This window comes from Pezoporus wallicus, unplaced genomic scaffold, assembly GCF_028554395.1.
Source record: "Pezoporus wallicus isolate ANWC-B61680 ecotype Strahan unplaced genomic scaffold, APGP_CSIRO_Pwel_v1 contig_1739, whole genome shotgun sequence".
Lineage (NCBI taxonomy): Eukaryota > Metazoa > Chordata > Aves > Psittaciformes > Psittacidae > Pezoporus > Pezoporus wallicus.
The window spans coordinates 1,500,950-1,527,359 of NW_026637351.1; the positions used below are offsets into that span (position 1 = coordinate 1,500,950).

General features: G+C 41.9%; 1 long non-coding RNA gene across 2 annotated transcripts in view; it reads left to right on the forward strand.

The window, feature by feature from the left end:
- LOC130596950 (uncharacterized) overlaps nucleotides 1-22,628 on the forward strand; it is a 57,800-nt gene extending 35,172 nt beyond the window's left edge. The window contains exons 4-5 of one of the 2 annotated variants that reach the window (XR_008971646.1): nucleotides 4,171-4,231; nucleotides 22,521-22,628. This is a non-coding gene — a long non-coding RNA (uncharacterized LOC130596950). Of the gene's footprint in view, nucleotides 1-4,170; nucleotides 4,377-22,520 lie in introns of those variants that run through there. The other variant, XR_008971645.1, reaches the window with a different exon arrangement.
- Nucleotides 22,629-26,410: the final 3,782 nt, after the last annotated feature.

Consider the following 26,410-nt stretch of genomic DNA (forward strand, 5'->3'; position numbering starts at 1 on the left):
AGTTATTAGTGTACTAAAGTATCACTTGGTACAATGCTACTCCTTTCTTTTCCCATCCAGCTTTCCTTGCTTGTCTGAGTAGGAAAATGCTGATTAATTTCCTTGCACTTGGAAATTTTATTTATTTTATTTTTTATTTTTTTTACCTATCTAGAAGGAGATAGAACTAGTGGTAAACTTTCTCTTCTGACATTGTTTTTCCTGAACTAAATTATTTGATGCTACTTGTTTTCAAGAACACTTGTGTTTAGCTAGTGACTTGCTAATCTGGAAAAGGTTGCCAGTTTGGTGAACGTACTCACGATAGTTTACATCAATGGAGAATTTCTTCCTGTAATGTTGATTCAGGATAGATATTTTGAAGATCATAAACTTGAAGTGTTTCTAACATTTCTTCTTTAACTGCTTTTTTGGGTGCGATTTTTAAAAAGTGAACTCTCGTGTCATATTTGGAAAAGTTTTCCTAAGTATTTTGTGGCATTTCCTCCTCTTTCTTCCTGCTACAAGTTACCAAACCATTAATGGTCATTTGTGCTGAAACAGTCTATCAGTAAACCTGCTTGCTGTGAACTGTGCTATGTTAATTATATCTAACAGCCAAGTGTGAGGTTTGTTTTCTATATTTGTTTTGTAGTTCAATTCTCCCCACAGCTCCTCGGGGACTACAAACTAAAAATACGTTTAACTGTACAGATTGTTCTAGTTGCTTAAGAGCATTTCCTCATTCTTGTAAGGACTTGCTGTGGGATAAGCTCTGAGTTGGCTGAATGGCAAATTTCTGGCAGAAAGTCATCCATCCAATACCAGATCAGGAAGGCATCTTTCTCAAGTAGATACTATTGGTAAATTCTTTTGAGAACTGAAGGTTTTAAAGTCACAATCAGAAAAGTGGCTACCAAGGCTCTGCAAACAAGTTGACTGGTTTAAAAATAAAAAGCCCAGGAGCATCAGTAATTTGATCAGTGACATTGTCTGGTCTTGCAAAATTACACCTAATGTTATCATTCTGTGCATACTGGTCTACTTTGGGGTCATGTATCTCAGTATTAATAGGCTTTCTACCACATAAGCAGTGAACTTGTAGCAGTGGGAGCCTTGGAGTAAGAACTGCATTTCAGTTCATCCCAATAGCCCAAGAGAGCAGGACTCCTAAAAGTGACCCATGTGTGTAAAGATAATTAGGATGTCTTTTGCTCAGCATTATAGAATGCTGTCCCTTTGACAAAATTACTTTAAAGATAAAATTTCTTGAATTTAATTGTTTCAAGAACTAGATGTTGGCTCAAATGAAATCTGAGAAGTTTATCAATGTTAGTGTACCAGTTTTTAATGTCTTGAAGAGTTTGAAAATGTGTATAATAAATAAAATGTATATTATAAATAAATGTTTTTCCAGGCACAGAATGTGCTTTTCCTGCAGCAGTGAAATGTGAACAGATGTACTTTGCTATTCCAAGCCAAATTCCTTGAAAAATGTTATTCAAAACCTAAGTTTGTAAATAATTCTGGTGTAAAGTTAGATTAATGGATCACATTGTTTCCCTATCCCAGCAGAAAATACTGGTGCACCACAGTTCATTGTATTAGGTTAAAACGTGCCAGACTGTTGAACCTTGCGATGCTTGTTAGTGTAAAACAAGGTAGTTAGTCCTTTTGTTGGGCACAGGACTGGTAACCAGGGGATGAAGTTCTGTTCTTGCTTCTGTCTCCAAGCCTTCCTGTATGACCTGGAGAAAATAATTTAGTCTTCTTGAAGCATTAGGTTCTATAAACAGGAGAAAAGTTCTGCAGGTACTCAGTAGTGAGGCCTTTTAATTCCTAGGTGTTGTGACGATGCTTTGGGATCCTGAAAAGGAAGGTGCCAGATAAAGGCAAAGGACAGATTGCTATGTTCTTCCTTTTCAAGATTCGAAAGCGGAGTTTGGAAAAGCCTCTTGAAGTCCCGTTTCCTTAATATATCCATCATCAAACATAAACACTTTTTTTTTTTTTTTCTTTTCTTTTCCCCCTCCCTCCTCTCTCTGGCTTGCTTTTCAGCTTTTATTTCTTACTTCTCAGGAAAATCTCCTAAAACTGGTCCCTGTGTATCTGCTAATTACTACTCTATGCCATTTTAGAAAAATGAGGAATAACTAAGTAGTTAAAGGAACTGGGCAGTAAAACGAGTAGCTTTTGGACAATTCATGAAATAGTCGGTGCCTTTTAATGGTAGGGTACTTCCTCTGCTCATGAATTATTCATTTTAATGCTTTTGTTATAATGGCGACAGTGTTCACTCTCTCAGGCAGTTCTGGATAGCCTTCCTCTGCTGAAATGCTGCACAGCAGCAGCTACCATTTGTTTTATAAACTAATGAGTCCAAGTCAATAACATAGTAAATATATTTTCATGATCACGAAAATAAGGGAAGAAAAATAGTATTATAACTAAGAGGGTCTGTTTTGCTAAAGGATTCAGTTTGTTTCTTTGCTGGGAACTATTTAGGGAAATAATTTAGAATAAACATTTTTTACAGATGATTATAATTTAGCATTAGATGCAGATCATATCTGTATTGAGAACAGACATCAGTGTCTCTATATAACATTGTGCAATAAAAAGCAATTTAAAAACACTCATTGTACATAAACACATCAAGTTTTTCTTAAAACTTACGTTTAAAGGTCTCTTTGAGACAGTTTTTTGAGATGAAACATAACATAACCACATAACCCACACAGAAAATACATCTGAGTCATGTGCGTACAGAAATAAAAGTTTCTTTGTGGTATCTAGTATCAGTCTTTCATTAAAGCGTGGACTTTCCTAAAAAGAAATTCCAATGCAGACAGTTAAGGGTTCTCCCCCTCTTCTCTCCCCACCTCCCTACCTTTTCTGACACTGACTTAAGCCCCTGAGTTTTGCAGGATGCATTAGGGACAGTCCCTGCGCAGAGTGGGAAATTCAGGGACAGGCTCTGTGGTACTGGTGTCAGTGGACAGAAGCATGTGTTCCAGTACAGTGCATTCACTCGCTCTGATGGGAGTTAAAAGGGGTGTTTTCTCCTGAACCATGTGCGTCCTTCTAAAATGCCTTCGAGCAATAGATAAGTGCGCGTGGGGGACGGAAGCAGTGAGCAGATAGATGAGAGATTAGGTCATCTGCATTACGACGGAGGGGTTTTTACGCTGAACTCTCTTCTTATTTCTTGCTGATCAGATTCTCCACATACATGGAGGGTTGAAACTGCGTAAGTAGAGAAAAGAAAACTCCATAGATGGGTATAGTTGCAGAACTATAAGGAACACTGAAGAAGAGAAAAGTTTGAATTGAAAGTGTATGTGGTTTCAGGGAATCTGAATCATGCAGTATTACTTTCACTTTTTCTAGGCTTGTATTTCCTACGAACAAACCATTGGGGAGATAGAAGTTCTGATTTAGATAATGTCTTGCAGTCTTTGGAATAACACATTCCGCTGGAGGGGGAGTCCTTTTGGAAAAGGTCGCGTTCTGTGAGCGGGGAGCTTTCTCTACTGCCCACATCCACATTGTTTCTGCCGGGAATGGTAACTTTGGGCCTTTTCCTGTGAAGTTTTCATATATTTAGGTGGCTACCCCATGTAAAATGGAAGCACCGATAGGAACCCCTCCTTTCCTTTTTCCTGTAGCTCTGCTCAGCCCATTCTCTGTTAGCATGGTAGTGGTACAAAGTGTGTGGTCTTTCAGCTCTGACTAATGCATTTTGTGCTGTGTGACTGAAAATGTCTCGTAGTCTGCCAGGGCTGACTGAGGGCTGTGGAATGTGGTGCCTTTTCTCTGTTTCTTTCTGATTTCCCCCCCCCCCCAGTAGAAGTGTGTAGGCAGCTTGTTGAGAAACCTCGAGATGCAGGGGAAATGCTTGTACGTTGTGGAATGCGGCTTCCCCTGGGAGACCCTGGCCAGGCGGGCGGGCAGTGAATGAGCAAAGTGGAAGAATGAGAAAGCGAGGAGGTTGGAGGCAGGGACAGATAGGAAAGAGTGAGAGAGGAGGAAGGAAGGAGGTGGAAACGGAGGGGCCCATTTCCCTTTTTCTGAAGCAATGACAGCTGGTTCTGTCCTGCCTCACATGACAAAGTGCTGTGGAGAGGAGTATTTAAGCTGGAAGCCAGTGAGCAAGGGTGGTCAGCTGATTTTATTTTAATTTCTTTCCAGGCTTCAGTCAGGTGATCGCTGATGACTAGTCAGTCCACCAAGAAGGGACTTCAGCACGCAGGTAAGAGAGAAGCTGCATATTCTTACATGAAGCTGGGGGGTGCAAGGGGGGAGGTAAACAGCTCTAGCATTGTTTGAATAGTTTTAAAAAAAAAAGCCTGACTTGCTTGGGTGTGTAGCCCTGTGATTGTCTCTAATGCATCTACTGCTGCTGTTCAGTCTTGTTCTTGCATTTTTTTTACTCTTTTTTTTTAAATCTGTCTTTAATTAGACACTTTATTGGGAAAAAAAAAAAAGACCAATTGTGTGCTGCTAAATATAGTCGGGGGTATTGCATGAATGTTGCATTTTGTTACTTTCTGAATAAAATAACTTTCCATAAGGCAAGTGTGTCAAACTCATATTTAGAGGGGAATTCCCAAATACTTAAGCTATGAGTCATAAAAAGTTAAAGGACCAGTACAAGAGTTCAGGATGAAAAATCCATTCAGCCTTGGGTAACTGCCTTTGTATGCGTTGGTAGTTAAATACGTCTTAGAAAAAACCCAGAGATGTTCAGAAACTGAAGCAGTTACAACTCTGCTGACCACAACCACAAACATAGGTAGCAGAGGCTACAGATGACTGAGGAGGAGGATTGTTCGAGCGCTGTCGGTTTTATGCATCTTTCCTTTCATTGTCTGTACCTAAGAACCTGGTGAAAGAGTTTTCTCACGTGCTTAGGGTGCTTTGGAGGGCTCTGACTCCCTAATTCCTTTTATATAATGTCTTAGAAAGAAAACAAAGCAGAAACCCACTAATAAGCACACTTACTATAAGTAAGAAATTGCAAAATAAAAATACCTAGTGCATGAGACAGATAAGAGTGCTTTTCAGCTGGTTGTATGCCTAGCTATTGTGCTACACTCCCTTCTATTTAAACAAAACTAGGTAATGCGTTCTTCCTTACCTTCTGCTTCTCTTTACTAAAATATATCATATACTCTCTGAAATTCTGAATGACCCATATTAAAAGATGTGCTCAAGAGTTTTTAAGATGAAAAGGACAGACAAATGTTCCCAGCTCCCACCTGTAGCTCTGAAAACCTCCTTGTGGTTTAAGGTTGAAGAAGGCTGTGTTTTGAAAAGCTGTCATACAAATTTCCAGATTTTACTGGTAATCTTATTCCTGCCTACTATTCTGCAGTATTTAAATAAATACTATTTGAGACATACTTTTCCAATCAGTATTTGCAGTGTTTCATAAGATGCTTGTGCTGTACACAACAGGGATAAAGATGCATGACTTTCCAATTACTTTTAATTTTGTTACATTTCTCTTTTCATTGTTAAATCATCTCTACCCATGGCAAATTGGCTGTGGGATGTTAGTATTGTCTTATAACAACAGCTGATGCATAGATGCTCAGATGTACTGAGGTTTAATCTGGGGGAAGGAGACCCTGGAATAGGGTAGTGGGGTAGGTGGTGGACTTCTGTTGACTTCAGCGGACCTATCATCACACACAAGCCTGAGGAAACACCCAGCTTCCAGTGACAGACTGGGAGGATAATTACAAGAAGCATGGGAAGTATCAAAGCGGTTGAGAGTGGTAACAGTGTATTTACAGCAAGGGATAAGAGCTGTGAAATTAGCTTTTGTACTAGATCATGGCGCAGAGAGCATTCTTAGATTTCAAACGCTCTTTAGCAATAATTCTCTACTAAAGGATTTCAAGACATTTTTCCCTTTTTATGGGATGGGAGGAGGAGAGATTTCACAATGCGAGGAAAGATTAGTGAAGTGAAACAGTGTCAGGCAGTAATAACTGGTTAGCAGAGATTGTTCTGAAGAGACTGTTCTACTTGCCATGAGGGCCAGCAAGGCACTTGCTCTTCAGTCTTCCCCTTCTCAATGAGAATTGGGAATTGCACAGGCTTGGGGCCCTGGAGAAATTTGCTATCGAGTCTGAAAGTCCCCCAAGTTCCTGTAAGCTGTCCCACATTGACTTCGTCTTCAGCAAAGTGATCTTTTATGAATGGATGCAAATCTTCTTACGTTTCATGCAGTTGTCCTTAGGGGAATTCCTGGCAGGTGGGCTTGTCTAGGCTGCACACTGCAGAAATGCTGTCAGTGCACGTGCATGAACAGGGTAGTTCATATTCTTACATATGGGTGCTGCAGTGGCATGAGAGAGGATCAGACATATAAAACTGGAATGGGTAAATATAAAACTATTTTAGAGAGTACTGATTTCTTCTCCTCGTTTTTGTGATTTTTTTTTTTTTTTGGCTGTTGTCTTTTATTTTAATCTGTGGGGGTTCTTTAATTTATTGATTGTGAGCACTAGCATCTTTAAACTCCTGGCAAGGTATCCCATCTATTTCAGATACGTCTCAAAGATAGGAAATATTTTAATTTCAGGTATATTTCTGCCTTTTTATTTGTGTTTTTAATAACTTTGCATCTGAAGAGAGGGGTTTGTTTGAAATATTTCAAGTGCAGTTCCTAGATTTCCACTTATTGAAGTGAGAATATCTCTTTCAAATAACTTCTGACTTGTGATCACTTTAGGTCATGTTTATTTAACCCTGGCATTGCCTAATGATCATGATTGCCTTGAAGCTAAGTAGGAAAAAATAAATAACTAAATAACTTGCCTGCAAATGAGAACTGATTCTGTGTATATGGCATTATGAAGGATAACATCTGCAGTATTTAATTTTCCTTAGAGTAGTGGAAGAAGAATTAAGACTTCAGCAGCTGTACTGAGTAAACTTGCAAGAACATGAGCTCTTAACACCTTTAAATACAGGGACGCTTGCGTTCATAAATAATACCAGTTTAAGAATGTCAAGAAAAATCTCAAGAAGGAATAGCTGAATCACATTATTTTGATGAAATATTTATTATACTGAAGTGTATTACTATACATTTTCTCACAGTTTATTTTTATTAACTTTGTAGACTGAAGATCACATATTTTGTTTGTTTGTTTTTTATTGCTAGATAAAGGGCAGACCACACTGTTACTGGTTTTAGTAAGACCCCTATAGTTGTGTTTAAGGTCTTAATTTAATAACAAACCAGTTGTTACTTAAGTGTTATATCCCACTTTTCTTTCAGTCAGACAGTGTTTTAGTTGTTTCAACCCAAACCTCTTCTTTCCCCTCTTTCCTAGCTATGAGCGCAGGCATCGGAAATCTGGAATCTCATTTTCCACTTCTGAGGAACTAAGGAGCTTAGACCTTTTTGGTAGCATTCACGTGAATCTCTTAAGGCTTCGGTTGCATACTAAAACTCAAATAACCTCGTGAAATTTTACTATTGCCAGGCAAAATCCTTCTTGTGTCTTTAAGATCCGCTTAGACGCCTTATTTGATAGTTTATTGCGCTGTTTTAACTTCAGAATAGTCCGGAGGCTTACTGATTTAAGTCGCTGTTATTACTGCAAACCCAGCCGTGCAATTATTGGCTTTCCCTAATGGCCCTCAGGCTCCCGCAGCGCTCGCCGTACCCCGGGGCTTGCAGCGGAGCCGGGGCTCGCCGCCCGGCGGAGGCACACCCGTACTGCACCGCGCCGCTCCGCAGCCGCTGGGATCCGCCTCCCCCCAACCCGCACCTTGTAGCCCACAGCTTCCCCGGGCTGGTGGCTTTACAGCTCCAGCAAGTTCAACATTCCTCTAGTTTCTCGCTTTTTCTCCGGATTTTATGCGTGTTTTCTGTGGTGGAGCAGATTACGTGATATCATATACAGCAGCCTTCCAGTACCTAAAGGGGGCCTGCAAGAAATCTGGAGGGGACTTTTTACAAGGGCATGTAGTGCCAGGACAAGGGGGAATGACTTTAAACTGAATAAGGGTAGATTTAGATTACATATATAAGGGGAAAAATGTTTCCTGTGAGGGTGATGAGGTGCTAGAACAAGTTGCCCAGAGAAGTTGTGGATGCCCCATTCCTGGCAGTGTTCAAAGCCAGGTTGGATGGGGCTTTGAGCAACCTCATCTAGCAGAAGCCGTCCCTGCCCTTGGAACTAGATGATCTTTAAGGTCCCTTCCAACCCCAGACCATTCTATGATTCTATGATCTGCTGCAAGCAGTGGTTAATTGTGTGCCAATATATACTAAAAAAAAAAATCCACCTTGATGAAAACTGGTGTTATTCCAAAATGATGAAAGAAGACTCTTTTAGAGTCTCTAGTTACTGAAATGTGACATTACTATTAGCAAACCAAATTTAGTCTTGATGCAAAAGCATACCAGCAGGATAATTTTTAATATGGCTGGATAAATAGGAAAGGCTGTTTGTAAACTTCTCAGAATCTGTTGGACTATAACAAAATGTTAGACATACCTAACACTTCCTAAATCAAGTATTTCATGTTAGTGTTTAACATCAGTATACAGGAACTATTTCCCAAATCAATTTTGCTTTCCCTCTTAGCAGTTGAGAAAAAAAAAACAACAAAAAACTCTTACAACATTGGTAGAAATAATAAGCTTCTAAAATAGTCATGAGCTCTGACACTTTATTACTCTTTCTGGTGAATGATTATTCAGAAGCTAAAGTCCTGCCACAACACACAAATCTCAGTTGAAATCTGTCACTACAGCATGTGCTCTAAACCTCAGTTACGTGGACTGAATATCCAGTCAGCCCACCATGGGGAAGGGATAAGCAAGAAACTGTATTTGACATTAAAACGCCCCTGTACTTTTGGAGCATCCTAAGAATAAAGTGGATAATCTATAAAATGCAAGAGCTAGATGTATGGAACTGCTTGCATGGGATTTGTCTCTGGCAGCTTGCCATTCCCTCCCCACCACCACCACATGTACTGCTTTGACCAGCAATAGCAGACTGTGCTCTGTGGAAGCTGATGAGAAGGATTTTTCTGAGCCTGAACACAGAAGGTGCCATAACAAGCATCGTAAATGTCCCATATTATAAAATGACTAAAGATGAGGGAGTATGAAAAGAGTTAGTAAGTGATGCTAATGATGTGCAAAATTCTTCAGCAAAATAGGGTTCAGTTCTTGCTCACAGAAAGCAAGATAAGACTGAACAAAAATTAAAAATGCTGCAATTTGAATCAAGCAAACTGGATCTTGAAAGGGTGTTTTGCTGTTTTCTGTTCACTCTGGTCATACTTACAGTGAATCACCTGACAAATTTATTTGTGCATGCGCTTTTTTGAAAACAGTGTTATGATACGTCATTTGTACAAAGAGAGTATGGGTAAGCCCCAGAATGGTGACCTGTAGCTGAGGCTGGCAACTATATAATCATGAATGGCTTGGTTTGGAAGGGACCTTAAAGATCACGTAGCTCCAAACCCCTGCCATGGGCAGGGACACCTTCTGCTATACCAGGTTGCTCAAAGCCTCATCCAGCCTGGCCTTGAACACTGCCAGGGATGGGGAGCCGCATCTTCTCTGGGCAACCTGTGCCAGTGCCTTGCCACCCTTTAAATCTTAACAAGGGGAATCAGAAAATCCACATTAGACGTGCTCTCCTAAAGGCTGTATTCCAAGCTCTTTACTATTACTGTATGTTCTGAAGCTCACATTTAGTTTATTATTCAATCAGAATTCATAGCAACAGAATCAACATATTGTGAGAAGTTAATACAGCCTGGACTGTGGAGTTTCTCAATGGAGGCCTGATTTTGTTGCACACCTTCTCTTCTGTCATAGTAATAGAAGCTAAAGACCTACTTTTCAAAATGTTTTCTCATTTATGTAATTATTAAATATCCAAGTGTGCACTGCGTGATAGAAAGGTTTTAATCCTCTAAACTCTACATTTCATCTGCAATACAAGTTCATTGTTCTTTTCCAAATAAGACTGCCCACCACTTAGGAGCTGCTGGGTGGGAACTGCTACTGTTCAAAGTAGGGTATCCAGTCTTGTTGTCTCTAAACCTATGGGAAGTTTGTTCATGAGGAGAGGCCAGAACTCAAATGTTGCAATAAATCTTGCAAATAGGCAATTCCAGTTTAAACTGTATTTTAACCCACACATGCTGAAATTGCACAGTTGGTTCTGAGCAATGGCTACATGGGATCTCTTATTGACCCCTCCATGAAAAAATTATGGGATTGTGTATTTTTCCAGAGAATTTTGAAGAAATTCATGTCAGTGGTTCACTAAACTTAAAGGTCTGCTATGGAATAAATTCTTTATTGACTACTATCGTGAAAACTCTGAAGATGTGATGAAATAGACGTCCCTGTAGTCCAACCTGTTCATCTCTTCACTGAATTCCTTTTCCTTTGAAGAAAAATAAGCCATAGAGTTAAAGCTTGAACATTTGCCCCAATGGGTAGTGGTTGCACATACTGCTGTATGATATGAGCATACTTTACATGCTAAAGCTGAATCTTCTCCTTCACTGGAGACAAAAGCTTTTTGCAGAACTCCTCATCAGTTTCTGATGATGCTGAAGTATCACAGAGTCACAGAATGATTTGGGTCGGAAGGAACCTTAAAGATCATGAAATCACAGCCTAATTAGGGTTGGAAAGGACGTTAAGAGCGTCTAGTTTCAAACTCACCTGCCATAGGCAGAGAGAACTTTCCCTAGACCAGTTGCTCAAGTCCCTATCCAACCTGGCCTTAAACACTCCCAGGGATGGAGCAGCCACAGTTTCTCTGGGCAACCTGTGCCAGTGCCTCACCACCCTCACAGTAGAGAATTTCTTCATAATATCTAATCTAAGTCCTTAAATTTAAAGCCATGTAAATGTTTCCTTAACATAGGTCGGGGAAAGGGGACATCCCCTTTCATCCTCTCAAAAAAAAAAAAAAAAGAAAAAGAAAAAGGTTGGAAAAAGAACTCAGCCCTGCACGTTAACACGGGAACTCAGTGGCTGGGGGCGGTGGCTCTTGTGTGCTTTAGGGTTCATATAGGTTCGGTCTGTTCCGTGAGAGATTTTACGGCAGTCCCCGCCCGCCGCGCTCCTAACCCATGGGAAGGGCACTTCGGCGTTAGCCCCGGGACAGGAGGGTGGCGGCAGGGCCGGGCAGGGAGGGGAGGGGAGGGGAGAGGAGAGGAGGGGCGGCCTGTGGGTGGCAGGATGTCGGGGGCAGCGGCCGGGAAGCGCGGCGCCGGGGCCGGGCGGCGGCCGGGGGCAGCCGCGCTCTCCCCCGCGCGGGGCGGGGGCTCGGGCACGGCGGCGGTCGGCGATCGCGGCGTTGTATCCGCTTCTCCTCCGACGCCTTTTAAAGGCGCAGCCCCCGCGCCCGGGGCGCGCCGCTCGTCACGCTGCCGCTGTGGGGCTCCGCATCTCAAGCCGCCTCGCTGTATGTATAGGAATAGTTTCGGGCAAAATCTAAAGGCTCCCCGCACTCACGCGCCGCCCCGCAGCTCCCGCGCAGCAGCGGAGCGTTTCTTCGGCCAGGGGCTTCCTATTTCCCATTAACTTAATGGAAATGTAGTAAGAGTGCTTTCTGGAAGCAGAGCCTTGTAGGTAACGCCTCAGGGTAAGAATCGTTCTCTTTTGTCTCGGCCAAGGTGGAGAAAGATGTGTTTCTCTCCCTTTTCAGTTTTTTCTGCCTTGCTGCAGCTCTGGACATGTCTTGTGCTCAGTATTTCTGCGAGCATTTGGTTCAAGAGTGGTGGGTGAGCAGCTCGTTGTTTCTGGTGCTTGTTTCCTCCTGAAGCACACAGCATTTTTTTAATTTGAAGGAGTAACAAGAATTTGCCTCAGACTAGTAGAAAGCGCTTGCCGGTTTAAAGTTCTTTCAGTTATGAAAGTGCATAATAATAATAATTGCCTACTCTTTGTTCTTTTTGTTCTGTAAAAAGCATAGAAGCTGTTACGGATGAAATACTTGTCAATTTATTCGGTATTATTACTGCTTGGCTTTGAGAAAATGCAGGCAGAGAGTGGGTTACAATACTCGGGTTGGTTTGTTTTCCCTTTTTATTAGGCTTATTCTTCAAGTAATAATGTCCAGTTAGTCAGCTACTGGGTGGACAGGATGAATAGATTCCAACTTCACAAATGTTAATGCACATTGTCACCAGCCTTGAGTAATAATGGATGACAGTATAAACCATTCCAGTACCGCTCTGCTATGTACTTTTGAGGAGAACACATGCATTTCTCAAAAATAGGAAAGAATCTGGTAAATGCAAAAAGCTGCTGGGGTAACGCAGCTTTGTTTTCCCAAGGAAAGCAACAGGCAAAGTCTTGAGAGGTGGCTTCCCCTCCCAGTTAAGTACCTCAATATGTGTGATACCATACCTTCATTTTGAGATTTGGTGGCTTTCTGCTTATGAAAAATATTACCCTTAGTCTTCAGCCATTTTTCAAGAAGAAAAGTGAGGCAGTTGTGGATTTATATGTGCAAAACTGAATGAGGCAGTGACAATCCTGTAATCTTGTAGCTGTTGAGTTAGTATGAATTATACTTGTTGTATGTGCCTGTAAGTATGAGCTGACATTTGTTTATTCCTTGCTAATTTAAGCACAAACATTGTCTCATAAAGTTGTTTAGCCCTTATTGGAATAATATAGGCACTTTATTAACCAGTAATGAGAATGAGAATTCATCTGCTCTTTATTTTTTAATATAATTATTTAACACATACATCTGACATTTGGAAAGTTTAACTGAAATTAGTCTATCTTAAATGTGTTTGCCACTAAGATTTAAATGGGTTCCAGTATATTTGTTTCATATAGTGGAGGAGGAGGGGAAGTAACATTTGAAAGTTGTCACTGCTTGCCTGGAAGTACACAAATGCTACCATATGTCTGGAGGTTTTACATCATTTATTAAGATGAGAAAATAACCTAATCGCTCATACTTTGAACAAGAGTAAAAAATATGAAGAAATTAAGTAGGATTCTGAGAACAGTGTTGTGCAGTCCATGTTTAAGACGTAAGAGTGATCTGCACTGGCTCTGGACACAATATTGCAAAATAGCAATACAGCAGGTATTTTTAAGCTATAGTGTGAGGAGGAATCCTTTAATGTACCAGCACCACTTGTCTTTCAGACTTGACTGAGCAGACTTATTTTAAAATAAGTTTGTTATAGTGTATTTTTAATCTAACCCGCTTCTGAGGATGCTTATTTGTGGACGTGTGTAACTGGTTATCTGTCCTGGACTTAAATGTGGGATAGTTGGAGCGTGCAGAAAATTAAGATCCCTGGGCATAGGATATATAATCCCTTGCCAAACTTTGCTACATCTGTGTCACAAGAGGGATGATGTGGGACAGAAAGGTGGAAGCAGAGCTCTTGGTCTGCCTAAGTGCACAACCTTTCTTTATGTGTAGGTTTTGAATCAGTAGCCAGGCACCAGTGTGGGTGAGCACGAAGTGTTGACGGCACATGTTCAATAGTGCCTGGAGTTGGCTTTGGGAGGGATTTAGCTGAAAGATTTCCCTTGTGAAAGAGGGTGATTTGGGCATTGGGGGCAGGGAGCATTCAGTAATAGGACTGATGATGTCCCTAACATGAAGCAAAGGAAATACACTGGTTGCTCTCTGGCTGCTTTTGAAGGGTTTAGTAACTGTTTGCACACGTTTTGCCAGTGGAAGTCTGTGAATGAGATCTTTAGGCCGTTGAGCAAACAGGGAGCTTAAAGAGTTTTGATGAGAAGTTACCAGGGTGGTGCTTTTGGGACTAGTGGCCAGACAAATGCTTCAAAGATTGTGCAGAGTTCCCAGCTGCTTAAGGAATGATTCAGATTTGTCAATTTAATTGCAGTCATGGTTGTGGCATGACCCCCTTTAAAAATGGGGTGAGTATGTAAGAGAAAGAAAATGTTTAGGGATATGGAAGCAAGGAGTCATCCTTGCAAACCTGTTAGTCCTGGAGCTTTCTTTGGTTTAATTGCTGTTTTGCTGTCCATGCTCTCTCCTACATGGCACACATATCCTGTGCTACAGGTTGACAGGATTTCCATGTGTTTCACAATTGTCCCTGTGTGTTAGGGGTGATAATCGGACATGGGATGTTGTTTTCCAGGGCCATATTTGCCAAGGTTGTCCCTGAAAAAAATAGGAAGCAAGCAAAGACCCAGCCAACCCAACCTCTCAAACAGTGGTGATTGCAGAGTGGATAGCATGAGGATAGGTCAATCTCTGCTCTTTCTCCAAGCCCTTCCTAGCCAGATCTCCAGCAGATTTTCCTTAGGACAAGCTTGGATTTTCCTTAGGACAAGCTTGGATTTTCCTTAGGACAAGCTTAGATTTTCCTTAGCTGTCTTAGAGCAGAAGTTTCAGTATTATGCGAGTGTGTTTGTTTGGAACTGAATATTTCTGTAGGGCTTTTCTGCATTTGTGCAGAGTAGCTCTTGAAAATGTCATTTTGTGGTCATTTTTGCTAGGGAAGGGGTTCTACCAGAGCAGATTTTCAACTGTAGTCATGTGTCATAGCGGTCAAGGTATATGTGAGGAGATGCACCCAGAGCTGGCAGTTCAGGCAGGAAAGAGTCCCTGGTTAAGTTCCTGATTGCTGGGAACCCTGGTTTTGATTCTTAGTTGGCAGCATCTGCAGAGGAGACTAGGCTGTTTGTGGAAGCTGAGAACCATGGACTGAGAAACTAAGCATCTCAGCTTTGTGCTGGAGGAGGCTGGCTGTGGCTTGGATTAAGGCTGTACATCTCTCTTCTAGGTGAGGAGTTCTCCAAGCCAGGCTCCCAGTGTTTTGCTGGGCAGCTCCTTGTAGGTGTGATTATGCTGGCTCTTTTGAATACTTAAGGGACACGTAGGTGTTGGATAGAGTGGTATTATGGACCAGGCTGTACTTCACTGTCTTGCAAGTTACCTGTTGACGGTTTTGGTCAACATTTTTTGGGGACAGCCTGTGACGTGCAGCTGTCCAGACTGCCTCTGGTGCGCCCTGTGCAGAGAAACCAGTTGGATCTTTGACTTTCCATCTGTCTTCCAGTTAGGGCACTCTCAAAATGTCTCTTACTGTTTATAGTCAAGGAATTCAGCCTTGACGGAGTTGCTGGGAGCTTATTAACAAGGTAGTGAAAATGCAGCAGGATGTAACTGTTGTTAGTTCACTGGTCATAGTGAATAATTCTGCCACCCTGCCATTACTCTTTAGTGCAATCTGCTTGCAGTCCAGAGTATACTGTTGGATGAGGGGGAACTGATGAATTACTTTGGAGGAGCTATAACCCTGCCTCCTAACCCTGCAAATCCTGCATGCAGGAAAGGGATCCCCTTCTGAATTCCCCGTCAGCTGAGCCCCATGAACAGAGTGAGAGCACTGGTCCCCAAGACTTGAATACGTCCATGTTCTCAAAGGGGCTCCAGAATTACTTGCTGCACTAAGTCAAAGGATGGATGAAGAGGAGGACAGGAAATCTGCTGTTATTTTTTATGTGACGGGAAGCTCTTTCTCACCAGCCTTTGGCAAGTGAGAACACAATGTAGACCTAAAAATAAAGTTAATTTAAATTGTCCTAAATAAAAACAACATGCTTGTCAATAATGACGTTTTGATTTAGCATCCCATGTTGAGCCAATTGGAAATTAATCTTTTAGGAAAAAGTCTTACCTCAGCATCTCTCCCTTTCCTTTTTTTTTCTTTTTTTTTTTTTAAATGAGAAAATATTTGGATTTTTTTTTTTTTTTGAGAAGTTTAGAGTACATTTCTTATCTGTGTACTCCACACAAAAGTACCGATATGTTGTCAAAGTCACATGGAGATTGTTCATCCCAGTGAAGTAACTATGAGATACCATACCTATACATTTCACGTGACTCCAGATATGGAGGAATCCCATGTTGGCCAAGCAATAGAGCATTTCTCAACCTTTGGGGCAAGCAAAGTTTGTAGGGCGTTTTTTATTTTTCCCTAAGCAATAGAACTTGGTTTGTTTGAACTTTAATAGTTGGGATAGAAAAGGGCACCTGGCTGCATCCCATTTTTTCAGCTTAAAGAACTAATATAGAATTAATGCTTGTAAATTTTAATTGATGTTTAGATTGTTAAAGAACAAAGTGATTAAATTATATGATTAGGATCCTCTGAAGCTTTTCTAAAGGTCTGAGTATTGTTTGGTTTCAGTATGCTTGCTTTAGTGTGTTGGTTAGGGCTCTTCATAAACAAAATACAAACATTATCTTTATTACTCACAGTGCTGCTGCATACTTGCGGTTTAGCTTTTGCCAACTATTTGCATTGTATAGCCACAGACTCTGGGTGGCATAAACAAAAACAAAGTCTTTCTGTTCCTATCAGGACTTGTTTTTTCAATTAGGCACATTAGTGTATCATTAGGTAGAGAGGTAAGAGTACGCCTGTGTGTGTGACTCCTCTCTAGTCTGAAGTGGCAAAAAACCACATCAGAATAGATTTACATGCATCTTATTAGCCGTAAGCACCCACAGCATGATTAATGCTCTACAGGAGAGACAGACAAGAGCATCTCAGCCCTTAGAAGCTTACGGTCTAGCTCTTGTAATACTTGCCTAGTAAGTTAGGAGGTATGACATTAATTTGGTGTTTACTGATATCATGACCCTCCTCTGGATGTAATTCTGGGTAGCAGAAGCCATTGTATGCATATGAATTAGCCTCCGGTGGCTTCACTGAGCCATGCAAATTAAATGCCTCCTTTGGTGTGTATCAGGTGCAAGATCAAAATTGCATCTCTTCCATGTTAAGATTTCTCCTGGAACATAAGACCCATCTACAGTACTGCATTCAGCTCTGGTGCCCCCAGCGTGAGAAGGAAATGGACCTGCTGGAGCGAGTCCAGAGGAGGTCCACAAAGATGCTGAGGGCTGCAGCACCTCTGCTGTGAAGACAGGCTGAGAGAGCTGGGCTTGTTCAGCCTGGAGAAGAGAAGGCTCTGGGGAGACCTTAGAGCAGTCTTCCAGTACCTAAAGGGAGGCTACAAGAAAACTGGAGAGGGACTTCTCATAAGAGCAAGTAGTGATAGGACAAGGGGTAGTGGCTTTAAACTGCAAGAAGATAGATTTAGCTTAGATACAAGGAACAGGTTGCCCAGAGAAGCTGTGGTTGCCTCATCCCTGGAAGTGTTTGAGGCCAGGCTGGATGGGGCTTTGAGCAACCTGGTCTAGATGGAAGACGTACCTGCCTGCGGCAGGGGGATTAGAACTAGATGATCTTTAAGGTGAGGTCCCTTTAAACCCTAACCGGTCTACGATTCTATGTCTTAAAACAAGTTTCAAATAACAGGTTCCAGGAATCAGGCTAACTTCACATGTACATCCATTATGAACTCACCAAAAAACATAGTCCTGGACTGCCTTTAAACTTAACAGGGCAGGGAAATTGCAGTAGAGGGGGAAGCAATAGCATGTACCCAAGGCTGTACTATGCCTGTGAGTTCTGAGGGAATAATCTGTATATGTTACTATGAGTTTAGTGGTGTATTACGTTCTTGACTACAAGAGGAATTTCCTCACAGTCATCCACGTCCCCCGAACCTTCCTATAGTTTTCTTTCATAGGATTGGAGAAACAAAATATATAATTATGGAGAAATATTTGTGCTTCATTTTTTATCATATTCCCATCCAGTGCTTCAAATTGTATTTGCAAATGTTGGCATTTTCAAATAGAATTACCCATCAGTTTTTCTTGGACTATTTTAGCAATTCTAGAAATGTACAGGATGTGTGATTTTATTTTTTTTTTTAAAGCAAAACAGAATTTCAGTTTTCAGTAGCTGCTTTCAGAAATATCTCTTAAGCCATTGAAGTAAATAAGTATTAGTAATGTATGTACTAATGTAAAGCCTTTGAGTTTACAGGAGTTTTCCTACCAAAATCTGTGGTATTTAGATAAATCTTCAATGATTTTGCTAAGTGTATCTTTTTTTCTGTACTTGGATAAAAATTACTTTCTACTCTGAATCTGGTTTTGTAGCCAAAGTGGCTACATAACAGGCTTCCTTTGGAATTTGACACCGAGACAGCTGAGAAGAGCAAGTAGCAAAGATACTTTCTAGCAACTAATTTAAAGCCTCATAGCTAAAATATACAAAATTATATATAATGTTATTCAAAACATCAGTATTGGGACTGGCGTATGAGAGCTTTCTGCTTAGTGGCTGGGAATGTTAGTGTTCTGTGCTATATTGATAAAGAGTGATTTTTTTCCAAAGAGAAGCATTCTTTTTTTTTCTCTGAAGATATCTAACACCTACCAGAAATGTCAGCTACTTGGTATGGAAAACTGGGGATTAACTTTACCAAGTGGCATATATCATATGGAGGACATTTAGCAGTCCCACTAAGCTCTGACTTTGTATGTCAAAATAAGAAGGAGGAACATTTGAGAAGATTGGTTTATGAACAGTAGTTGAGAAATAATTGAACCAGAAATGTAAAAAAACACAACCAAACCCCAAAACTATAAACCACCACCTAATCTATCTGGTAATCTATCTTGTGGTGTCATAAATAAAGATGACCACAGATAAAGATGCTGATTTATTCTTCAGTAAAAGCTATTCAGCATCTTCTCTGGCTGACCTCTGGCAACTTGCTTACAGTGAAGCTTATTCTTCATTGTAAGTAAAAGCTGTAATTAGGGAGCATCACTGATTTCTGTCTTGAGGAAAGTGAGGGAATATTCACCTTCCTTGAGATTGTGAATATAAAAAAAAACTCTGTCTTGTATGCTTATACCACCACACCAGTAAGCAGTCTTAAAATGGTGGTGGCTACAGAGTGGCATTGATCTCTTTGCAGGAGAATTTCTATTACTGTGTTTTAAAGAATTTTGAAGGTTTGTTGGAGAGTTTCAGTTGCTATGGTTTACAGAGTGATTCCAGTGGATGCTGTAGTCTAATAATTCTTCAGTCCTGGGTGATATATTGCAAAGCAGTCTTCTGAGCTATTTTGTTCCCTCTCCGTGTATGTCCTGTGTGTGATGTAAGACTGTGGGACGTTTTTAAGGCTGCAAAAATCCGCATGAGACATGTTTGAATATGCTTCTTGCCAGGCACTGATAAGTCTTCTGGGCTTTCCTACTACCTGGCAACTGACAGAGGCTTGGATGAAACTGGGTACTGAGTGATACTGGAAAAAGGTAGGGACAGCTTCCACAAGGTAGCAAGGCAGTTGTCTAGCCATCAAACTTGATGTTTGAGATGGTCAAAGGGGGCCTTCCAGCAGAAGAGTTGAAGGAACTCTCACGTGCTGATGGTTATGAAACTTTCTGAATACCTGTGGGCAGATCATCTCTCCACCAGATCTCTAAAGTGACTATTTAGTTTTGGGATTTAAGTGATAGATTGACTGTTCTTGAAGACCACTCGGAGACATGAGCAGGAGCGAAGCTGGCTTGCGTGCCACCATGGACGCCAGTGGTGTGGCATCAGCTGGCAGCAAGCAGGAGCCTCAGCCGCTGTTTTTGCTGGAGCCTGTGACCTTCGGCCAGTGCAAGAGCAGGGTGAGGGTAAGACCTCACTCCAGAGGGGGTGTTGGCTTCCTGTTCGCAGGCCAGTTTGAATGGGGATTGTAAAACACATGCACGCACACGTTATTCCTCTTGGGGCTTGGCTCAGGTTACCCAAGAGATCTTCTGTTTTGTTCCTTCCCCCATATACGCCATTGGAAAGTCACAGCAGCTGCAGAGGTCTCCGCATAAGTTTTCTGTCTGTCTGGGAATCACATTTTTAAGGCTTGTGGTTCAGCTGAATTCCTGAACATGCTGTATACCAGCCCTTTCTACAAAGGTTTTTGCTGGGCACGTGCAAGAGAATTACTATGGGAAAGATCTGGAGTTGTTTAGGGGGAAGAATTGATTCCAAATGATGTCTTTCTGTAGCTTTATTGTGTTTTTCAGGCAATGAATTAAATACCATTTTCTCCATACTTAGAAACTTGGAGGCAAAGACTCACTACCTTTTTAATTACCATAATCAGTGGTTGCTTACGTATTACAAAAATACTTATTTCCTTGGTTATTTATTTAGCCAATAATTACTAATGCATGGGTTTGTTTCCAGGTATCTATGTTGAACTCTTTCTAAAGATGTTTTATGTTCTGAGTCCCTTATGGTTTTCCCAGTATGGCATACTTAAATGGCTATTCTAAAGTGCAAAAAAATCCAGTGTCTAATACCCATTTTTCCGTGACTTCATGTCACTTTTACAGAGAAGACAAAACAATATTGAGTGATTTTCTGTTTGCATTTTTTGTTAAATTAAGTTGGTTTTAATTAGAATGCCTAATAAAGCACCTGTGCTAAAGTGGTAAACCATGTACCCCATGGACCTTCATCCTTAATCTAGCCCTGACTGACTAGATTACATGTGGTCTAATATCTACTTCTCATTATTAGGAGCAGCTCTTTTGCCACTGGAGCAAAAGGGCATCTAACAGACAAAGCAAAATTTTGTTTAAAGATGCTAATCTTTTGCTGTTACAATAGGAAAAAATCGAAAGGAAGAGGAAAGTAATTGAAAGGTTTTATTTCCTGGGGTGTTTTTTAATGGATTATATTGATTAACAAAATTGCTGCATCTCACGGCAGAAACTTTTTATAAGAAGGCAGTAATTGTAATTAATTTTTTGTCTGTGCCACATATTTGATGATAGCTCTGATTCATGCTATTATATTCTCTCTTCCTTCACCCACAGCAAAACAAATTTAATTTGATTCATATCCTTAAGAAAAAAAAAAAAGAAAAAAAAGAAAAATTACTCACATGGTTATGATTCAGCTCTTGGCATAAAACTCTGTCCTCCTCCATTCTCCCCTTCTCCCACCCAAACCACCCCCACCCTCACCCACTGTATATTTATGTCACTGGTCTGAAGAAGTTGAGTAGCTCTTTAAAAACAGAGCAAACGAAATCCTTCTTTGAGCTGCTGTATTACTTAGGTTGATACGAGTCTAATAAGACTTCCTTTTCACAAGTATTATGGAGGCAGCAACAGTACTCTTGTTTTTCATGTTACTTTAGCAGACAACAGTACTGCTAAAGTCTTGAGATGTGCTTGCTTTTAGCAGATGAGCAAAGCTACAGTGAGCAATGCTAAAATTGCTTAAATACTTGTATTTGTGAGCCTGTCTTAAAAAAAGGAGAAAAATTTATGGAAACTGCATGGCGGGGGGGGGGGGGGGGGTAGGGGAGGGGATTCTGGTTGAAATGAAGTACCAGAAGAGCTTATCTTAATATTACTTTTTGTCTTTTCTGAATTAGTCATAATGATCTCATTTTTAGACCTTAACAAATTCCCCAAGAAAAAAAGAAAAGTTGTGCTGCTTTCTCTATACAAATGTATAGCAGTGTATCCTGTTTCCTACAACTTGTGTCAGATACCTTTTTGTATGGGTGGTGACAATCTTTTGTCTTTCCTAAGTGCTGGAAGTATGAATCTTACCGTTCTACTCACCATTGTATGTGAAGATCCATGGCTCCTAAGAGCTGAAAGTTGAACACAGCTCAAGTTCTGTGATCAGTCACTAGAAATGTTTAAAGGAGATGTTTTATGCATGAAAAAAGAGATATTTATGGAGATCTGGTATGTAGAGATGATGCATTCCAACTATCTCCGTGGACATCAGAAGTAGTTCAGTACCTATGAAAGTTAACATGTATTTATGTGTGTAACACTGAGCACGGAGGTTTTCATGCACACTGATACTATGAATCAGTCACAGTAGGTACCACAACTTGTCTAAATTGGTGGGAAGGTGTATTTTCAGCCAATCGTGCTAATGCAGCCCTTCCACTTGTTCTAAAAAAGGAGCAGATATCAAAGGGGGTTTGAAAAAAGAAGGGATGTCTCAGAGCCTAGATCACTTGTTTACCCAAAAAAGATTAACTTACTAACTTTTTAGTTAAACGATGCATGTTTCATAAGCTGTGTATTTACAAGCTTTACTTTTTCAGTAAAGGAATGAGTTATCCCAAGGAAAGGAATAGGATCTATAGGGGAGAAAAGAGGAAATTAATTTCTTCCTTCTCTCCCTAAGATCCTCTGCTTGTACAGGTACTACAAGGAAACTATGGATATATGCACATCCTTGGTCTGTGACACTGTATCTAGTTCTGACATCCCAGTGATGCTGGGTGCTTCCCTGTGGGCTGGGCTCTTCCCCTCTGGCAGAGGTGGGCCTTCAGTGCAGTTAGCATTAAGGGTGGTGACAGTTTACTGTGGAACTCACTCCCTTCCTCAGGGAAGTGTGAAGGATGAGCATCTGCTTTTTTCCCCAGTCCTGAGTTGACTCCCATATTTTGAGTCCTGGTCACAAAGTACTGTCATGAATAAACTTGGCCAGTGGGAAACAGTGGTCTGTCTGTGTGGTGTCTTTGTGGACTTTCTGTCTCCCTCTCCTGCATCATTGCTTTGTGCAAGATGGGAAGATGGGAACTGTCTAACTTGGGCTGTCTAACTCCCTAGGGAACAAGAGTGGCCTTTGGCAGCACTGTGGTGTGCTGAAACCTCAACTGGATCAGGCCCTCTTGCCTGTGGCATCAACTGAATAGCCCCTGTGACCGATACCAGTGAATCAGGCAATTTACCCATTGCATTTGGACCAAGACAGAAAGGTGAGAAAGTCAAAAGGGAAAAATAGTTAAACTTCCCTGCTGGGAGAGGAGAGTTGCTAAATGTCGCAGGAAACAGGCTCTGCTGGAACAATGAACTAAAACAAGTCTCCTGAGGAAACAGTCGACAGAGAGAAACAGGAGAATAGGTGGGTGCTTTTGTCTGTGAGGGTGCATGGAGTAGGATGGAGAGAACAGTTCCGTCCCTTTCAACATTCCTTGTTCTCTCCCTTCCTGCTCTAATTGAGTTTCTGTGTTAAAATGAAGTACCCTTCTCCCAGAAAGCACAACAGACAGAATCCAGCTGAACTTCAGTCGTGTTTGCGTAGCCAAGTTCTGAAATTAGAACATCGCTGCCAGCAATTCAGTGGTGCACCTTTCTGTGTTCCTTTTCTGCAGTAGAACAAAAGTCTCAGCTTCTGACTCTGATCCCCCTAATAAAAGCTAAGATACTAATCACCATAAAATACACAACCAAAAAAGTCTTTCTTAGCAATGAGGTCCACAGTGAAAGCACATCTTCCCCCATGAGGCACCAGCTGCTGTCGTTTTCGAATGTTATGTTTTAGCCACGTAGAAGGCGACTGCAGATCATCCAGCTCGGCATTAGGCTGGAATCAGAAGCACAACCTGCTCCAGGAGATGTGGTGTGGGATGAGGAGCCAAGAGCTCCTTAGGTGCAACTTCGTTTGTGATGGAAACTTCTGTGATGTTAGTCAAGATGTTTTAAGTATTCCTGGCCTGTCTTTTCTCATTTACTAAAGGAGACCCAAGTCTACCATTTCACAGGGATATTATGAGGATTTACCATAAAATGTACTTCTGAGGTATTTACAATGGTTAATCAGTTTTTCCATTATGGAGTACTTAAGTTATATGGCTGGCTTCAGCCACCCAAATTCACACAAATGCTATACATAGAATATTTCGGAATATTTTGTGTTTGGCTCATCTGAGTCATGGTTTGCACTCAAGAAGAAGAGTAAAATAATTTGATTATTTTAATCTAAATTATTTTCATGAGGAACCTCATGATAAATGCTTTAGGAAGAACTCAGAGATGAAGCATGATAAAATCATTGGGCTTAAATATCTCATCAGAGTCAAAGGCAGATATGATTGCTATCTACCAACAAGCTGCAGGATGGAAGAACGGGGGCATTTGTGGTATAGCACAGGAAAAGGAAAACTGCCGTTTTAGCAAAGGGAGGACAATGCTGATCATTTGATGTTGTGCCAACAGCTGGCCCTGAATAAGTTTAAGATGGAAATTTTGAAAAAAAAAGGTCTAAACCATCAGAAGCTACTTCTGGAGCAACTTCCCAGTTGCAAGAGCTGAGGGGAAGCTGCAGCTTTTTTCAAGATGGAAATACACTCAGGTTCAAAAAATCAACAGAGGAGTGTTGGCTGGTTTGCTTTCCAGTCCCTGATTTCTTCCGCTACAGCTGTTGTCCCAGTCTCTTCTTCAGTTGTTATCTACCATTAAACTTCCAGGAAGAGTGGGCAGCTCATCTCCCATTTTTTATGGTAACAGAAAACCCATGGCCATTTTGAGAGAGATTTATTCACTGCCCCTCAAGATTGCTCATGACAGCATAAAGACTAAATTTTTGAAATATTCTGATATCTTTAATCAAAGATAACAAACACCACCTAAAGGTTAAGACCTACGATCATTTTCTTTAAGAAAAATTGTGATAGATGAAAAGCCAATACTGAGCTATATATGTACACAGTGTGAGTGTGAATTTTTTATTAGGTCATCTGCCTTTAATTAAACATAACATTTTTTGTTATCCCCATGCTATTCTAGGATAGGATGTTTTTGTCATTTTATGGTTTCATTGGGCTGTGGAATATTCCAAACAATTTGAAAATGTGGTTAGATTAGTTTTCCCTTGGGTTTGACCTCAGTAAACTTATCTTGCGGTAAAACTAGATTTCTTTGTCTTTATTTCATTTAGTATCTCAAGACAGTTGTTGTGTGTTTGATTAATGTAATATGAAAAGGGGGGAGGAGGAGATTGGGTGTTTTCTGTTCTGTTGGTTTTTTTTTTTCCCCCTACCCCTGAGAGCAGCTTTGAGTCATTGCTCCGAGAGGTCCTACTCCCCGTTGCTAAAGAGGGCTGTTGTTCTGTGGAACAGGAGGGTGGGGGAGAGGCAATTTGAGTCATCTCGACTGGTTTGTCCTGGCATATGTTTCCTGCCCATAAATTGGGATTGGCAAGGCTTGTCGGTGGCAGGCAGCCTTGCCGTTGTTCCGGTTGTGCCTCAGATGGCGTTTGCTGCGCCTTTGGGGTGTTCGTGGCCTTGTGTGTTTCTTTAGGGTAGGAAAATGGAGATGAAGGGTGGCTCGGTGGCATGTCTCAGGCAGGCGCTTGAAGGTACTTGGAGGTGTTGGCTTGTGTTCCTGGAGGGTTTGTGGAAAGGTGAGGCTTTCAATATTGCTTTTAAGTGAGGGTTTGTTTCTTATATACTCTTTAACTTCTTCTTGCAGCAACTCCTCAAGATACAGACGTTCAGTGTTAGTTTGCATAGGCACATTTTTCTTTCAGGAGTCTTTCCTCGCACAGAGAGCTGGTAATTGAAGATTGTTCAGGGCCTTTCAGTAATTCCCCTTCTCCTTGACTTGCGTGATCCACTGCACGCAGAAGTTTTTTAGAGCGGTGCCGGCACACCTCTCACCACCAGCCTTTGCTTTGCAAGCCACTTCCAGCTTCTGCTTGAACAACTACTTGTATGTATTTAAGAAACGGGGGTTCATTTCAGTGGCGAGGCGCTGCTTCTCGCTGTGCCACACACACCCTCCGCGGGGGTAAGCGAGCGAGGCCATAGCCGCGCAAACGCAACCTTGGGGGCGAGCGCAGATTAGCGCGATGTGCGCCAGACATTCCTCCCGCGGAGATGCTGGCCGGTGCTGAATGCAGCCGTGTCTGTGTGAGGCGAGGGAGTTTCCTGCTTTAAATCACCAGCAGGCTCCGGCTGGGCGTTCCCGCTCGCTGCCCTTTTTTCCTTCCCCCTCAATGAGTGTCCTTTGTGTAACCCCGCTAATTCAGAAAATTCTCCGCGGTAATTGGAACTGCCCCGTCACGTGGCTGCAGACCGGCGATTGGCCGCCCTTAATTGGCGGGTCTCTATAAGAGCGGCGTGCGGCTGTGGCGGGCGCGCAGTGTTGCTCTGTTCTTGTACTGTTGGTTCCCTTCTTTTTTTTTGCCGCCGCCGTCGACTGGAGTGGAGGCGGGTTCCGGGGCTCTACGGGAGCCCGACTATGCCGCCCCCTGCCCTGCTCTACCCTACCCTACCCGCCGCCTCGGTAGCACGGCCGCTCCTTGGCTGGGGTTCTCGGCGGGGCTCGCAGGAAACTCCTATCATCAGGAAGCGCCGCTCCGCCCGGCACCGGTGAGTGAGGAGCGACTCGGCCCGCTCCAAGGGGAGGTGGGATCGGGTCTGTGCTATGGCCGTGCGCTCCCGGTTAATCGCGGGCTGCGAGGCGAGCGCATTTATAGGGGAGGGAGGGTATCGGGGATTCCGTGGCTTACGCCTTTCCCCCCTTTTCGTGGAGGGGGAAATTTCCCTGGCATTTCTCGGGTCCCCGTCCGGATAAAAGTCACCGCGACACGTGTGGCCACGACTTCCTTGTCGCGGTTGAGCTCCTGTCCCGGGAAGGTGGGAGCGCGGGTCTCGGTGCTCAGGTGCAGACTGTGAGGAGCGAAACGTTTCCTGTGAGCAGGGAGAGGCTGGTGC